We start from the raw sequence: 17,628 nt of genomic DNA on the forward strand, positions 1-17,628 counted from the left end.
AACATAGGAGGCCAAGCTGTCAAGCAGAGAAGAACACGGGGTGACTAGACAGGGCCACAGGAGAGGGTGTCCTGCACAAGGTCCATGAGAGGGTCCTGAGAGGCCAGGTCAGCTGGCGGTGGGGTCCTCAGGGAGCAAGAGAATAAATTCTTTACAAGGTAAAGTAAAGAGGGGGGACTTTTGAAGGTTTTGACAGAAAATAAGTGCCATTCAAGAAGGGATTCACATGGTCAAATCACCATTTTGGGATATTCAACTAGCAGAGAAACATAGGGAGGATTGCAGCGAAAAACAAAACCATCAAGGAGACAAATTGTAAAAGATTGTTTTTTCACCCATTTGTTCATTCATTTCCTGAATCAAGAAGCATAGAGTGTGGGCATACTGTGTGCTGGGCACTGTGCTAGACCCTGGAGACACAAAAAAGAAAGCTAGTCCTGGACCTCAGCGATGGTTCAGGAGCAAGAGTGAGGGGCTAGTGGAGAGACAAAGGAAGACCCAGGAGGCATTTTGAAGAAAAGAATACCTGCCTTGTTAACTGAATGGCCGACCCTAGGAGGAAAAAGCAGTCATAGTTTATCGAAAAAGTCATTCCATAAACTTCCCTGCCTAGAACTCAATGGTCGCGCTGCTGGCTAAGAGAAGACACTGGGAGGTGACTGATGTGGAAAGGAGTGAGAAGGGTGGGACTAAGATACTTGCTGTCAATATGGTTGTTTTGGGTTACACTGTCCAGCAGCTCATTGAGGCTGAAATCCAGGTGACGGACCAAGGATAGAGAAGCGGTTCCAGGCATCATCTTCCAAGACAGGAAAGATGACATCTCATGAAATCAGGCTTGTGGGGACCAGCCGGCTCAGGCCTGTGAAACACTGTGAAATGTGCAAGGTTTTGAGTAGATTAGTGTGTAGTGGAGGGTGTGAAAGAAGAGGGTGGGGATGAAGATTTGCTGGTGTGACGGTCAGAAGGAGCTGTGGGAAAGCCACATGAAATCGAGGGCAGCTTGGAGCTTAGCGGTCTACAGGAGGCTGGGGAAGGAGCCGTGGGAAGAATAGCGCAAGAACAGTGACTTCCCCTCCGTTTAGTTATTTAATTGCCCAAATATTATGTTCACTGCAGAAAATTAGAAAACGCCAAGAAGCGAAACCATGAAGAAAGTCATCTCTAATCCCACCACGCTGCGATAACCGCTGGTAACGTGGTTGTGCTGCTTTGCCCAGACTTGGTAACAGCCTCTTACATCCTGGGCTGGAATGCAGCCTGGAAACTCTGAAGAAAGAAATGACAGCCAAGAGGTTAACACCAACAGGCTCACCCTCTGGGCTGCATGCTGTTCTGTCCCCTAATCTCCCTTCCCTGTTGGAGTGGAAGGACTTGGGGCACGATCCTTGGTGGAGCTGGACCCCCCCCAGGTACCTGGGGGCTGAACAGGTCTTTGGGAAGACACTGTGGAGAAGCAGCAAGAAGCCTTCAATCCCACAGTAAGGCTGAGATGTAACATCCTGAGGCTTCCAGAGTCTCCAGCCCAGTATCTGTCCATAACAGAGGTGTTTTACCAGACTGTTTGCTGGAATCACCTGTAGACGCGCCTCACCACAGGATACACCCATTTCTCCTGCAGTCAGAGGAGTAAAGAAGGTGGGCCTCGGGTTCCTAGGCCTCACGTCACCCAGGACGTGCTGTATACCCAGCACTGTACTGGATGCTGTGTGGCACCAAAGAAGTGAAAGGCACAACTCCTACTCTCGAGGAATTCATAGTCTTCCAGGAAAATGCTGGGGAACAACAAAATCACCATGGAAACATGACGGTGACATCAACTGTCTGCCAGAGAGGCTGTGTGGCATGGTGTCTCTGTGGGTTGGCCTTGGGGCCGCACTGACTGGGTTTGAATCCCCGCGGTGCCATTGATTAGTATGTGATTTTGTGTGAGTTACTCACGCTCTCTCTGCCTCAGTTTCCTTATTTGTAATGAGAGCATTACTGTACCACCTCACAGGGTTGTTGTGAGGATAATTTGGGTTATTACAAGTACAGCACTCGGTAGCCACTCGACCAATGTTAATTATTAATTAGAGCAAAGGCATTCAGAGCGCAATGCATGGTGGGGTGAGTCTGGAAGGCTCCTTGAAGAAGGTGTCTGGTCTGTGTGTGCTGAGCAGTCAGGGAGGGAAGGAGTTCAAAGGGGCCTGCTCAGCTGAGTGCAACCAGAAAAGCCACTCGTCCTGTTTTTATGTACCCATAGGACCCGAATCCTGGCTTGTCCCATCATGGCCTGGAATGGGGCAGAGGAATGGGAAGATCTGTATACTCAGGGCTGAGGCAGGGCGGCCAAGGGCATTTCTCGGTGGCACGTTGCATAACCGGGGTTGCGGCATGGCTGCCTGCATGGCGGAGCAGCGTGACCCAGCCCCCAGGGGCTCTGCAGACCTTCCTGGGCCAGGCCTGCTCCCAGCAGCATGGTTTTCCAGCACCCAGCACCCAGCACCCAGCTCCTGCCCAGGTATGTCTCAGATTTCACTTAAAAAATATATAGTATTTTTTATTCTGACTAGACTGGTAATGAATATTTCTTGTAAAAAAAATCCGAAGAAGAAAATTTAAATTTCTTATGATGCCACTACCCTGAAATAATTAATGCTTTATTTAATATAATCACTTATTTTTTATGCACAACTTTTGTCTCTTCCTGTGTCTGCCTATGGGTGTATGTACTTTTTTTCTATCATAAATAGGGTCAAACAGTACTTACTGTTTTGCAATGTGGTATTTCCAATTGTTTCCAACTTTCTTGTCATGTTATCAAATATTCTTCCATGATGTAATTTATAATGCCGGCATTGTACGATCATGCCATTAATTATTTAACTAATCCCTACGGTTGAAAATTTAGATCATTTTCAATGACTTTTTCTTTTTCTCATAAACAATATTCTTACACATAATCTTGTAGATAAATCTGCAAATATTTATGCTTACTTCCTTCAGATCATTTCTAAAAGCATATTGAAGGCCTGGCTGCCTCTTGCAAAGGCGTCCTGGATAAGACCCCCCAGGGCCCACCTTCCTGCCTGCAAGCCTGAGAAGGCCCAGCTATACCATTTGGAGGAAGCTGGGCAGATACCCGACCAAGCACCTTGGGAAGTCCCTCAAGGTTGAAGGACAGGGGCTGCGACAGGGATTGTGGCAGCAAGTGGAGTGAGCTGACGTGCAGCTGGGAAATTTCGCTTTCCCTTGGAGAGCCAGGTAACCTGGGGAGAACTGGAGGAACCATGTAAATACCTCTCCTCGGAGGAGGTGAGTGACGTGCCTCCAAGAGGAAGAACCTAGAAAGGACAGACTCTTTGGAGCTCAAAAACCTACCTGCTTGTAGCTTTCAGGGAGCCCCGGTTTACCCACGGCGCTGCACTGTGGGCTGTCTGTCCCACCAGACGGAGTGCCCCGAGGGCAGGGCTGTGTCTGTTCATCTCGGCACCCCACACCCAGCCCAGGGACGAGTACATATTTGTTGAACTGACACAACAACCTTCACCCCAATTCACTGTCCCCGCACTTCCTCATTCTGCATTTTTAAGTCCAGGCTGCTGGCATCTTACTGCCCTCATAGTACCTGCACGATGGAGCGTCCTTTCGAGAGGCCACTTGAACAATAAACACCAAAGGCCTTAATATATGCATCCCTTTCGACCAGTGATTTCACCTCTAGGAATAGCCTAAAGCAATCCAAGACCCCCAGGAACGGCCTGTCTCTCCCATCTGCTTCCCATAGCTTCCTTTTATGCCCCCTTCCCTCAAAGCACTTCATTCACATCCTGGGCTCTTTGGCATCCTTGCCACTGGGGCAAAGGTATTTCCTGCTCCATTACCTTGACTCTGCTTCTCCTCAAAGCACAGTCAATACACCACGTCTTCTAGCAAGCCCTCCCCGACAACCGCTGGACCTTGTTTTGACTGTATGTTTAGTTAGTTACATGCATGACTTACCTGAACCTCCAGACCATGATCTACTTGAGGGCAGGCTGGCAGTCTTTCCACCTGGCAGAAGGCAATGCAAACAACAGCGTGAGAATGTTTGGCAGCTGGGTACAGTAGGGAAAAGGGGGTCCTTTCAATCCCTCTGGACCACCCCCTGCAGCGTGAAGCTGCCTCCTTCTGTCTGCGTGACTGAATCAATTACTGCATCCGGCATGAGCTATAGAATCCCACACCCTCCGTAGGAGCAGCAGCATTTTCAACCCCATTTGTCAGAATCTCCATCTAAAATTCAGTTGAGCAAATTGTCCGGGACCCATGCGATGAGATTTCCGTCCGAGGCTCATTTCCTGAGGCAAGTTGCTACGAATTTATATTGTGATACCAGTGTGATTATTTCTAACAGAAAAGAATTTGTTTCTTCACAATGAGATCTAGTATGCAGGACATTAAATATATACAAAGAGTTCCCCTAAGTCAACTTCAGAGAGGGTTTAATGAACTGAAATTTGAATCAAAAGTGTCAGAGCCCTGAAATGGGGTTTCACGAGATAAGGAGCGGCTGCCACTACACTTCCCAAAGATTGGCAGGATGGCATCCTCTTTTCCTCATGCCCCAAAGCAGCACCTTTTTATTGACAAAACCCGAACTTTTATTGGTTGCACAGTTAATTATTGATCATAAATGTGCACGGGGAGAGTGATTGAGATGTTTAAGCCACCCATGCTGTGCAGGGAGGATGGAGGAAGTCCTCGTGCGTTGACTGCAGTCAACCCTGCAAGGTGGGTAACAACACCATTCCAATGTTGGAAATAAAGTTGAGGCTCAGAGAGATTAATTAACCGGCTCAAAGTCACCCAGCAGAGCCCTGATTCTAGTCCTGGTCAGTCTGGCTGAAAAGTCAGGGCTTTCCCCTCTCCAGGGGTCCTCACCCTGGCTGGCCACCAGAGGTGCCCAGGCCTCACCCCAGACTAATAAAATCAGAATTGCTAGCCATCAGAATTGTGCCAGGCATCAGTATTTTTTAAGAGCTCCCCAGGTGTTTAATGAGCAGCCTGGTAGAGAAGGTCTGAGCTGTGCTGCGCTGCCTCTCAGCCATCACGCCGAGTGAGGCTTCTGAACTCACTGGAGGGACCTGATAGAAGGGACACAGGCTCCCACCCCACTCACCTTCGAATCGCCCGGGTGTTTTTAAGACCCAACAGCTGCCCTGGATGCTGCCACAGATGAAGTGAGGCAGAAACTCTGGGGGCCAGATATGCACATTAGCATAAATACTTTTAAAGCTGCCAGGTGATAAAGCGCAGCCAGTGTGGAGAATTAGACCCCAGAGGCTTGAACCAAATGGCCTCTCCAGGCCATGCCCTCAGGCAGCTGATGGCCTCAACCTGACTGGGGCAGAGTCCAGGTGTCTGGGGCCTGTCCTTTGCTGGCTTCTCAGCTATCTGTGGGGAGGGAGGATGAAGGAGAAAGAGAATTACCATCCAATAATCCAGTATGCAAAGATGTCATTAAATGCTCAAAAACAATTCCTGCTCTCAAGTCAATGAAACGCTTCCCAGCAAATTCGTTAACGAATTTGCTTGACATAATCTGTCTTCAGAAAAAGCAAAGCACTTGAGTCTTTGCTTAGAAAAGTGATGAAAAAAATTGTCACGAACGAGGCTCCCTGTGGGAAAAAAAGGGGACTGGCAGACAGGGAGAAACTGAACCTTCTCGAACCTCTGCACCTCTCCGCTGTGCATCTATTATTGGCGGGTTTTGTATGCAAAGTGGAAAAGAACTGCAGAATAGTTCTACCCTGAAGGGAAACAAAAGAAGTTTAATAATGAAAGCAAGAAAGAGAGCAAGGTGGGGTGCCGGAGGGGCGAATCCCTGGGAGTGGGGAACTCTAGCTCTGGACCAAGAAGGTCCTAAGATTCACGAAGGAAAGAATTCAAACCTGAACCTATAGAGAGTTTAAAGTGAAAATCAGTTTATTTAGCAGAGAGTAAGTAAGAAAAGGCCACCCCACAGACAGAATGGCGGTCTCTAATCGCTAATGGAAGAGAGACCCCCTCCGCCCTTTCGGGTAGGGTTCACATGTGTATGTGGTTTTTTTCGCCATGGAAAATTTCTTGGTATGAGGAAAGGAGGGAAGAAGCAAGGTACAAGAAGAATAGGGGCAGGTTTATCTCTAACTTTTGTAAGGTACAGCCTGTGGCTAGTTGGTAAGAGGTTTAATTACAGGAATGGTCTTTACAGATGGAATCTCTGCTCAAAAGGCTGCGGATGGCCTGTTCTGTGTGATGGATTAACATCTGCCTAAGTGCTGTACCTTGGGGCACGTAGGAAGCAGGCTTGGAATCCAACCTGCTGGTTCTTTCTTTTGTACAAAAAAACAACAACAAAAAAAGTCCTCATGCCCCTTCCCTATATTATCCAGGGCAGAGAGCTCTCTGAGGAGGGCAGGCTGGGGGCTGGGGGACCCGGGCCAGCTGCTGAGGGCCCCCCAGTTCAGGGTGGAGAAGAGTCTTCTTCCTCCAGGTGACACACAGGCTCCGCGATCCCTGCAGGATCTGACCTTGACAGGACCTGAAAATTACCCGCCTCTCCCCCCACACACACACACTCTGAGGCCTCCCTCCTCTTGAAGGGTCTGGGTAAGGCATTGCCACGTACTCTTTTTAGGAAAGGGTGGGAATAGCTGGGGAAATAGAATTTAAAACAAAATCTTCTCCCAACCCAGCAAATTTCTCCACAGAAGAAGAGAAGGAAAACAGTTTGCTACTGAAAGCATAATAACCCTTTTCTACAGACCAGCAGCTATGACTCACCAGGTAAGAGAAACTGACAACATCATTTGTCATGCATCGTTCATTCTACAGTCACCTGGTTATTGGGGTGGCCATCTGTGTTTGCTAATTGCCTTTATCCAAAGGAAAAACAAACTTCTCAACTCTTTAGGATAACTTGAGCAGAAGTTAGGGTCTCACCCTCCCTCAGAAGCAAGGCACGGATGATTACATTTCAAAGAAATGGTTGTGTGGGGGGGGGGTCCTTGAGGAAGACTCACCTGGGGTGTAAAGCTGGCCAGGGGCTTAGTTAGCGTCTGAAAAGATTGACATACATTTTAAAGAGACAGAGAAAGTACTTCCAATGACAAGTTTTCTAAGGTAAAAGCTCTAAGAAGGCAGTGGGATGGGGTGAGGGTGGGGAAGTCTCTCCCGTTATTTTCCACCACAGGGAGAATCAGTCTCTTATTTTTCATTGTTGGCCCTTACAGAACTCCACTTTGGCCCTCAAGTAGTGCCTGCTGGGGAAGGGATGTGAATGTGTGGCTCCTGGGTGGGCATTTGTCCTTGATATGAGACAGTCTGAGGGGTGGAGTAGACTTAGGCTGTATTTGATCTTGCAACCTGGGTTGATGCAGGATGGATGGAGCTCCTTTAAAAGTCTCCATTGCTTGGGGAGTTTTTGAATTTGCCTAGGATGTTAGCAGTGCTGTGTGGTCACTGGAACCAGATGCTCTCACCCCTGGGTCTTCCTGTGCCCTGTGTCACACCCTTCCATCCTTCCCTCACCGCCCCCCCACCTCGGTGTCGCTCAGCTCCCTGACAGGAGGAAGGGGTTTGGGGACCCTGACCTGGCATAGCTCCTGCCTTCCCTGGCCCTCCCCTGCACAGCTCCTGGCTTCTGCTCCACTCGAATTAGACTCTAACCCACTAGAAGCTACAGCCAATTCTGCGGAAAGTTCAAATCTTCAGGGACTTCATAAATTATCCTTTACAGCTAAGTGTTCTCCAGAAAAATAATTGGAGAGTTGGGGGTGGGGTGCAAAGCACAGCACTGCAGCTGCTGCTTCTTCCCAGACTCCTCGTGCTCATGTTGTGAACAACCCAGCAGATTGTTAGGGTCAGTGCAGGGAGAACAGACTGGCTGAGGGGGCATTAGGTGGCCCTTGGTGGGTGTGGGGGGGGATGGTGGGGGGAGGGGGATGGTGAGGCACAGGTGCTATGACAGCACTTGTACTGTGTTTAGCAAATTCTGAGTAAGACCTTGCATTCTCAGGGCAGGCACCCATGTATGTCTCTGAGCATGTTTTGCTATGTATCCGTGCCTGAGTGTCGCGTGCATGTGTGTGTCCTTGCATGCAGTGCAGACGGAAGAAGTTTCCATGGAGGCCAAGTCCCGCAGTTTCTTCGTCATAGGCAATGTCAGCAGAGAGCGAGGGCCTCTGTGGCTGGGATGATGTGACAGAGCCTGGCCCTCACAGAACCAAGGAGCAGGCTCCACCTGCCCCCCACATCTTCTGGGATGAACCCCTGTCCACTGTTCCTCATGCTCCCGGCCCAAAACTTTGCTGCCAGTGGCTGTGAGCCACAGCTCCAAACTCTCTCATACCCCTGTGCCTTTGAACCTGCTGGTCGCTCTGCTGGAACCCCCCTCTCCCCGTCCCATTTCTCCATCTGGCTAGGTTCTGCTCATCCTTCAGAGAAGTCCCCTCCTGCAGGAATCCCCCACCCCTCTAACATGAGGAAGGAGCCCCTCTCCCGTGCTCCTGCCTCACTCACCCTGGACAGGCCTCTATTACAGCACTCACCACACCCTCTTAGAATCGCGGGTTTCTTTAGCTGTCGTCCTCTCTAGACTGACAACTCCTTGAGAACAGATTGCATCTTTCATCCCTGGCTTTCTACCCCCAGCACAGTTCTGGGCAGAAAGTGTGCTTGTGAAATGAATGACTGTTGGGTCACAGCACCGCATATCTATCTGCACAGCACTTTCCACTCAGCAGGCACTTTTGCGTGCATTGTTCTCTCCATCAGCCCAATGTGGCGGGAGAGGCAGACAGGAGGACCCTGAGGTTAGACTGGGGTTAGACTGGCTAACAACTTGCCCACGTCGCCCAGTCACCTAAGTCCCTGCTTCCCAGGCCAGGAGCAGTCGTCACTGTGGGGTCAGGGTCACAGAGCAAAGATGGTTGTGACTTGGGGTCAGCAGGCTGGGGTTGCGAGCGATGGAGGAGGGGTGAAGAGGGGAGAGAATAGTGTTGTAGAAAGTGGATGGAGAGGCCAGCACATGGATCTGGATTCCTGGTTCCTTTGAGATGCTCCGGGCTTGCTTCCCAACCCCTCCCCACACTCGGGCTCAGGGCTCCCCTCTACTTTTCCCAGGGCAAGTGTATTAATCAGGGTTCTCCAGAGAAACACAACCAATAGGATACATTAAGGAATTGGCTCATGTGGTTTTAGAGGCTGACAAACCCAGAACCTGCAGGGTGGGCTGGCAGGCTGGAGACCCGGAAGGGGGATGATCCTGTTCAAGTTCAAGGACGCCTGCTGGAGAATTCTGTCTCATTCAGGGAAGGACAGGTCTTTTTGTTCTATCAATGTCTTCACCTGATTAGACGAGGACCACCCACATTATAGAGGGCGATCTGTTTTACTCAAAGCCCACTCATTTAAATGTTAATCTCATCTAAAAACACCCTCACAGAAATGCCCAGCGTAAGATCTGACCAATTATCTGGGAACCGTGACCCACTCCAGTAGACATATAAAATTAGCCATCACAAGAAAGGATAGCAGGAATCTGTGAGGGCCTTTTCAGGATGCAGAGACGGGGAGGCAAACTGCTGAGTCCCAAACACTATTCCAACTGTCCCTGCTCCCTTTATAATGAAACAGGAGTAAAATGGGAGGATAGATGGATAAATAGGTAGATAGATGGGCAAATGGAGAGGCAGCTAGGTAGGGGAACAGGGAAAGACAGACACTAGTACTGGTAACTAGCTACTTTTGAGTCTGTATTAGACTGAAATTTTCAAAAATGCAAAACTCGAGAATGACAGAGTAGAAAGATCAACTTATGTAACTTTTAAATTTCCATCTGAGGAAAATGATACTCAGAGAAGAACAGTGACATCCTCAAGGTCCCACATGAGTCACTGCTAGAGGTTCTGTGGCCTCTCGATTGCGTGACACAGGAGTGGGTATGTATAATGTATCCACTGGATCAGACTAGGCTAAACTGCCGGGAAACAACAACTCTGAAATCTCAGGCTTTCCACCTCCCAGGCTCATCGTGTGCTCACGCAGTGTGCCCGACTCAGGGTGGCTGAGCAGCTCTGTTCCACGTCCTGTCCTGACTCCTCCACATGTGACCTCTGCGGCCCCTGAGGGAAGGAGAGAGTCTGCGTGTCAGGGCCAGTTTGCAGGGGCAGCTCTTCCATGCTCAGCTCAGAGCTGCACTTCCTGTCACTTCTGCTGTCAGCCACATGGCCCCCCACTGAGAAGAGGGCTGGCGATGTGGGATATTTAGTGAGAAATAAGTGTTTCTACCACAGGGTACTTTGCCACCTCTTTGTTGGGATCTCAGTGTTTCCTCCTTTTCTAAATCTTTGAGCTAAAGGATATCTCAGAACCCCAAAGATCTCCCTCGGGCTCTTGGAACCTCCAAGGTGTCTGACGTTACATTGCCCAGAATGCCTCCGCCTTCACTTTGAAGTGGCGCGTGTGTGTGCGTGCGCGTACACGGGGACCATTCCTTTCATCGCTTCCATTCCTTTCATCGCTTCCATTCCTTTCATCGCTTCCATCTACACAAATGAAGCCCGGGAGCAGGGTCTGCAGAAGTCCTGGGTCTCCCTCTGGCTGTACGTCCTCAACTGTTTGCTGCTGCTTTTGCCTAAAGCACAGCAGCATCTCCCCAGGGAAATGCCGAGTCTGAGCCCTCTCTCCGTTGTTCACTTATCATTGGGACATTGGCTTTTCGTCTTTTCAGGCTTTTAAATCATGTCCCTTCCAGGTTAGAGCTTACTAACAAGTACTGATCAAGCATCAGGACAATTACAAGTGCTTTATAGCTTCACATTGCTAGTCCCCCACAGACTGTTTATTTCCTGTGAGGTTGCTGCGAACAAACTGCCACCAGACAGCTGGGCTTGAACTACTTGGTTCCCCAGAGGCATTAGTCACCGAAGCACACTTTTCTAGTGGCACTGGTATTCTTTAAGTACATCAAAATAAAGAGTTTTATTAAAATAGCCAAGAACAAGGAATTAAAAATATTAATTTGCAATAGGACATGTAGTTGGAGTTAAGATCCAGAGACATGCAAGCACCTAAGTATAAACCAGTATCTTCATTGCCAGCGCTGTTGTTCTTTATTTAGTCTGATCATCCGGGTCCTCCTTAGGCTTGGGGAGAATTGAGTCTGAATCTTTCAGCCGTCTCAGGTGTGTGCCTAATCTGCTCAGATTTGTCAAGAGTCCTGCTCGGTAGCTGTTGTCCAGCCCTGACTGCCTATGTTTAATTAAGAATCTCCTCCTGATTCCTTCCAACTTCTCAGAAGAAGGCTTTCGTTCTTCTGGGTTTGTCTCAGCCTTGCTGCCTCTTGGTCTGCAGAGAGAAAGAGTAAATAATGATAGGAAGCTGTGATGTTTCCAGAAACTTGTGACTTTTTCTGAACCAGCAGGAGCAATTTCCTCCCCTGATTCTATTTCTCAGCCTCAGCTCTTTGCTGAGTTTGTTATTACTAATCTCCATTGAAAGGTCCCTTGGCAACCAGGTCCCTGATAAGGTTAGATTGTAAACTGGCCTCTCATGTCGCCTGACTCTGCAAAGCCCGCTGTCTTGCAGGTACAAAGCAGGCCATCCCAGAACATGGCCTTCAGTGTACTTTTAAGCAGAGGTGGCACAGAAACGCCAAGTGACTTCTATCTGAGCACCCTGTGTGGTCAGCGCGATCCCAGGGGAAGCAAAACTGGAAAGGTGCGGAAGGAGCTTTAGTCACTTTAGGGGGAACCCCTGGGGAGTCAGATAGGAAGCACCACATGGTCCAAATGTCACTGAGCTCATTGAGTTTCACTGGGTGAGGCAAACGTCCCTGGGCTCAGACCACCTATAAGTGGGGCCGTTTCCTACAGCTGAAGTCGAGGCTGCAGGTCTACCTCTCCTGGCCGGAGTCAGGGCAGGCGTTGGTTTCTGTTCCCTCCCAGGTCACAAGTGCTCATGCTCATGGTGGAGACACGAAAGCTGGGAGGAGAGTGTTGGAGTTCAGTGCAACCACAGCGCTGAGCCGACGTGGTGAGGAAGACCCGGACATGAGGAAGGCCCACCGCTGCGCTTTACTGCGTTCTGGTGTGTGTGTGTGGGGGGGTCTTTCTGGGGGGTGTTCAGCCTGCCCAATTCCGGGTGTTTGGGAAGGAGTTGGAGAAGCCCTGGGTATGAATGGGGCTCTTCCCCTTGGTAAAGCTGAACCCAGTTGGTTAATACAGTTACCCAATGCCGTTCCCATCTAAAGGGTCCAAATTATGTCTCAGTCCCATGGTCACAGCTGCACTGGGGGGAGGGGAACGAAAACTGCTCGGGGGAGGTGTGTAGATAGAAATTGTTAGCTTGCCGAAAGCCAGGCTCACTGTGAAACCTTTATTCATTTCCTTATTTCTTAAGACGCACATCTTTTCCAGAGCAAGACGGTCTCATCCTGTTTGGGAACAATCAGGAGAGAGAAGCATTCAACTGGGGGCAGGTCTTGGTGTCAAGAGGGGCTGTCCTCGGAAGATGACTTACTCCCCCATATTACAGGTCACCTGGAGAGGAAAGAACCTGCCTCTCAGGCACCCACCCCACCCACCACTGGTCCCCCCCCCCCCACCCCCAGCGCAGGCAGATTTGTCTCTGGCCCAGGTTGTACCTGGGCTGCCTTTGCTTCAGGGAGGAGCTAGCTGAGCACTATGCTGTGTACTTACCGTTATAGCCTCTAGTTTCAGCCTCACCAGAGTTCTGTGAGGGAGGGTAGTATTTTTGCCCCCATTTTACAGATGAGGACACTGAGGCACAGAAGGGATGAGGATTTACCTACAACGCAACAGCTGGGGGCTGACAGAGCAGAGTTCTCCCCATGTTCAAGCTTAGTCTCCCCGCTATGGTGACCTGCCAAGGTTCTGACTCAGTCTACATGGTTCCATCTGTTGGCTTCCCAGTTGGGTGACTGGGGCTATTGAGAAACTTAGGCAGAGTCAACAGGGTCTGTAGAATTGTGGGGAGGTGGTGTCTTATCCTGCAAAACTGATCAATAAACAGACAAAAACAGAAAACAAGCCATCTGCATCGTAGATTGTATTATTTGGCTCGGCCTGTCATAACAGAATAACCACAGACTGGGTGGCTTACATAACAGGAATGGATATTCTCACAATTCTGGAGGCTGGAAGTCTGAGATCAAGGTGCCAGCAGGGTAGGTGTCTGGCGAGAATCACAGATGGGTGCTTTTGCCCCGCGTCCTCACATTGCTTGGACTCTGTATGCGCATGTCCCTGGTGTCTCTTCCTCTTCTTGTAAGGACACAAATCCTGTTGGATTAGGCCTTTATTACCTTATTTGACTTCAATTACTTCCTTAAAGGCCCTGTCTCCAAATACAGTCGCATTGGGGGTTGGGGCTTCAACCTCTGGGTTTTGAGGGGAGACAATTCAGTCTCAGCATAGATTATTCGAAGCTCTGTGTCCCTCCGACAGCAGCCCCCACGGCATGGGGCACAGTTGGCGGAGTCCCAGGTGTACCTTCTCTGCAGGACTTCGGGGCCAGAGGCTGCTCCTGGAAGTCCTGTCAATGAGAGACCCCTGCTCCACTTAGAATTCAGTGATGGCTTTTCACGGAACATTATTACAGATGGCTGCAGTGCTCTAAAACCCAGCATTTACATGGAATTCTCACTTCAGCTGAAGCTTTACATTTATCATCTCAGCACAAGGACTAAAGCCATAGCACCCTGTCTGGTAAAAGTTTCTACCAGTATTACATTTTTCTTTCAGAGTCCTCATTGCTGTCTAAGGTTCCAGAGGGCTATGTGCTTCCCATGTGCAACACTGATTCCTCGGATCCTGGAATAGTATTTTCAATGAAATGAATGGCTTTGCAAGAAGCCATGCAAACCTTGGTAATGTAGCTTTACACAGACACACACACACACACACACACACACGCACACACACCCCCTGATGTGTAGAGTTTGCCAATTTCCACGGTGTAAATATCCCACCATAATAGACTTCAAGCTACCAATGGTTTAAAAGCTGGCTCAGAGTTCCTGAATATTTCACACTTGGTTCTCACGTGCCAGTATGAGTCTGTCCTGCAGACCACTGCTCGTCCCGATCATGCTCACGGAAGCCATTTAGTAGATTTTAACCTGGATTAGAGATACAATCTGAGGTCCTGATCAAAATTAGGTTGACGGGCCCCTCTTGCACGCAATCCCACAGGCTCATTGCTATTCTCAGCATCCTGTGCACCCTTGAGCACAAATCCAAGTACCTCTAACACATACTTCTGTTAAACCTTCCTAACTTGAAAGAGTCACCCATTTGCGGGAGATCAGCCGTGCCTCTGGCCATGGGAATTCTCATCGGGAATTGTCAAAACTTACAAGGAAAAGTAAAACATCAATCAAGAGCAAGTCAGGGTCTGATTGATGGCAGGTGTCAAAGCTGCACAAGCAAGCGGTGCTTTGTCTGGAACTGGACATTTCTTTATTGTCCATTCAACAGAGGCTGTGGATGTCTCCACCAGCATCTTCTTCCTGACCTACTACTGATGACAGGGTGGTCATGTTCTCCTTGGGCCCCAAGTAACTGCCTGCCCTGCATGTGTGTAAATATGACCAGGGAGTTTCCATCTCTCAGGTGGAATTGAGGAGCTCCATGGGGCAGGCCATCGAATGTTCCCAATTCCAAATTCATGGCCAAGATGTGGCATTTCAGAGGGAAACAGATCTGGGAGTAGGCCTTGGAGAAAACTGGGCTTGGAGGTAACATACTCCCCCAAATTAAATATAAGTGGAAATTGCAGCAAGCTTTGGCCCTGGAATGTGCTGGCTTCCAGAGGGATTGGTGTGGGGAGAGAGAGATGGGTCCCCTACTGCCTTCTGGGCAGTGTCCCCGCTGCTCTAGCCGGCCAGGCTTGGTGGGGAGGGAAGAAGATGCGGTGGGGAGCAGGAGGAGGGAAAGTCCCCCCTATGCCAGGCACGTTCTCCTCCTCTCTCCCTTCCTCTGTAGTTGCTCTCCACATTATTCCTGGGTCCCGGTGAGCCAACTGAAGTGGATGTGAGAATACTAATAAGCTGATTCGAGAGGAGAGTTTACCTCATGGGACCTTTGGGAAAAGCCTCGGCTGGCACTTTGCTTGATAAGATAACAAGCTTCAGTGGAACGAACCCACTCCACTGCCATGTTCGTATTTTATAAGCTGAAGGTGTCAATAATCACTCCTGTAAGTGGAGTCTGCCTTTCCTCCAGCAATAGAAAGACTAAATTATAAATGGTATCCTTGGGCCCTCCTCTCTGTCTAGAGCTTCTCTGAGCTCAGGGAGGGTGGGCTCAGATGGCTTCACATGTCCACTTACCCTTGGGTCTCTGGCCAGTGTATAATGGCATTTGAAACATCAATAATGAATTATCCTTTCTCTTATACTTTTAGGATCTCTGTTTATTCATGGGCCTATTTTAAGGAATAAGTGAAATTAAAATAATTGCAATTGAACATCTACTATGTGCCAAATCCTGTGCTAAGTATTTTATAAATACTGTTTCCAAACCTAATAACAATATCATGAGATAGGAATCATAACTATCATTTTATAGACGAAGAAGTTGAGACCCAGAGAAGTTACAAATTGCCCAAGGTCAGTAACTGTTAAGATTCCAGCCTTGGTCTTTTTGCCTCTAAAGTTCACATTTCCCCACTATGTTACTATGCTATGTAAAACTTTGCATCAGTCAGCACAAAATTAGGTTGTGCTGCAGTAATGAGCGACCCCAAAATCTAAGTGGCTTATAACAACCAAGTTTTCCTTCCTCCTCACATGCGATGTGATATTCACATGCATCACAGTTGACTGGGGGCTCTGCTCCATAGTCCCCCCAAATTCCAGCTCACGATGGAACAGCCACTGGACTGTGGCCAGTCCCCGTGGTGGAGGGAGAGGGAACTCTGGAAGATCCCAAACTAGTGATTACATTCCCTGGTACTGAACTGACACACGTCGCTTCTATTCACAACTCACTGGCCAAAATATTACATGAATTTTCCAAACCACAAAGGGGAGAAAGTAGGATCCCACTGGACAGCTGAGAACAGAAAGTACATGAAGAGTAGCATTCAAACCTGCCACAAGTGTCTGGCATAGGACTTGGCACCTAAGTGCTCAATCAACCCTATTTCCTGCCCCCTCCTCTTCTTCAACTATGGACAAATTACGGTGAAATAATGTTTTTTAGACCAAGAGACAGACATAATGACAGGCCCCTCATGTTGTACCCTGTTCAATACCTTCCTTCATTGGCTTGTGGCTGGATCATAGGAGGTCGGCAGCAGTCCACATTTGGATCAGATTGTTCCAGGGTGTCTGTCACTCATCCTCAGATGCCATGTTGCAGCTGACATTCACACGCATGACTCATGACACCCTCCCATGGGCATCCCCGGTAGGCTCAGGGTTACAGGCAATCCTGCCTGGCGGCTGTAACTCCACCCTTCTTCTGTACAGGGAGGCACATGGGAATGCAAGTGAGTGACAGGGCATTATAACAGGGATACACTGACTCTGTTCTGACTGATAAAAAGTTCATCAATCATTTGAAATCCTCAATAGCTTGTTATTGATAGTAAATTGCCTATGACACACCTTATAATTGCTCCCGACATGCTGCATGTCCGACACCCCTGTGGAGGAAGAACTGCTGTTCAAGATGATGCCAGAGCAGCCAGTTGTGAAATGAAGCATTGTGCCAGTGAGCGGGTGGTTTTATCTCCTCTGTGCCAAAGAATTGATTGGGGAGAACATTTTGTCCGCACTAACTGAACTGGCTAGTGGTCTTGGTGTTGTGTAGACCCAGCCTGGGTATTAAGACTGGGAGCATAGTCTCAGAATGTTAGACTGGAAAGAATCCCCAGAGACACTTTCCATACATTCCTGTCATGTCACGGATGGGGAAACTAAGATACAGGCGGGTTAAACGATGGGCTCAGGGACACGCACCACAGTGGTTAACTATTATGTTAGGAGAAGGGCCAGTGCAGGCTCATCTTTACCCGCAGCATTTTTAACATTTTCTGTCGCTATTTCAGAATCCAGATGCTCAACGGAAGGGCACTGCATACTTTCCAAAAGTAGACAAGAATTTGAGAAACATCCTATGGTGCAAGTGTTTGTTGCTTAAACTTGCTGCTGACTCATTTGCTTGCCACCAGCATGGTCGTGGCACCCCGTCACTTACATTGGCTCTTTTCCCCAACTGGCCCCGTCCTCCCGGCTGGGCTGGGAAAGCAGTGACGCCAGCCCCGCTCGTCCTCGTTGGCTCCGAGTGGGGCTCAGAGGTGAGGTCTCTGTTGGGACACCCTTGGCACGCGGGAGGCCTCCCGTCCTCCAGCCAGAGGTGGGTCACCTGTGGTCCATGAGGTCAGACTGTTCAGGGCCAAAAAGAGATTGTGGAACAAGGAAGTCAAAGGTTTCAGGCTTCATCTTTTTGAGAAAAGACAATCAATCAACGCCTGTTAGCCATACTTAAGGTGTTGGGGGGGAAAACGTCCCATCCAAAAATCGTCCTTGGATCAGAGCCTTCCATCCTCCCACTTGACTGTGAACTGTACTTTTTCATTCACTTTGGGTTC

General features: G+C 49.0%; 1 long non-coding RNA gene and 1 other non-coding gene across 15 annotated transcripts in view; one reads left to right on the forward strand and one right to left on the reverse strand.

Annotated features, from left to right (window-relative positions):
- Positions 1-2,013: 2,013 nt before the first annotated feature.
- Positions 2,014-12,564, forward strand: LOC141567625 (uncharacterized). 2 transcript variants are annotated; one of them, XR_012490461.1, is made up of 5 exons: positions 2,014-2,503; positions 2,989-3,246; positions 6,702-6,792; positions 11,955-12,096; positions 12,409-12,544. It is a non-coding gene; the product is annotated as an uncharacterized LOC141567625 (long non-coding RNA). The 2 variants fall into 2 exon arrangements; XR_012490462.1 differs by having other exon boundaries at positions 2,015-2,503; positions 12,426-12,564.
- The window catches only part of LOC109461152 (uncharacterized), a 46,416-nt gene continuing 39,749 nt past the window's right edge, over positions 10,962-17,628 (reverse strand). For 5 of the 13 annotated variants that reach the window (XR_012490454.1, XR_012490452.1, XR_012490448.1 and 2 more), the window contains 2 exons: positions 11,907-17,422; positions 10,962-11,355 (listed from right to left, as the gene is read on the reverse strand). This is a non-coding gene — a transcript (uncharacterized LOC109461152). The remainder of the gene's footprint in view (positions 11,356-11,906; positions 17,423-17,628) is intronic. The other 8 variants (XR_012490458.1, XR_012490460.1, XR_012490457.1 and 5 more) reach the window with 8 other exon arrangements.

The sequence above is a fragment of the Rhinolophus sinicus genome, linkage group LG11 (assembly GCF_036562045.2).
Source record: "Rhinolophus sinicus isolate RSC01 linkage group LG11, ASM3656204v1, whole genome shotgun sequence".
Lineage (NCBI taxonomy): Eukaryota > Metazoa > Chordata > Mammalia > Chiroptera > Rhinolophidae > Rhinolophus > Rhinolophus sinicus.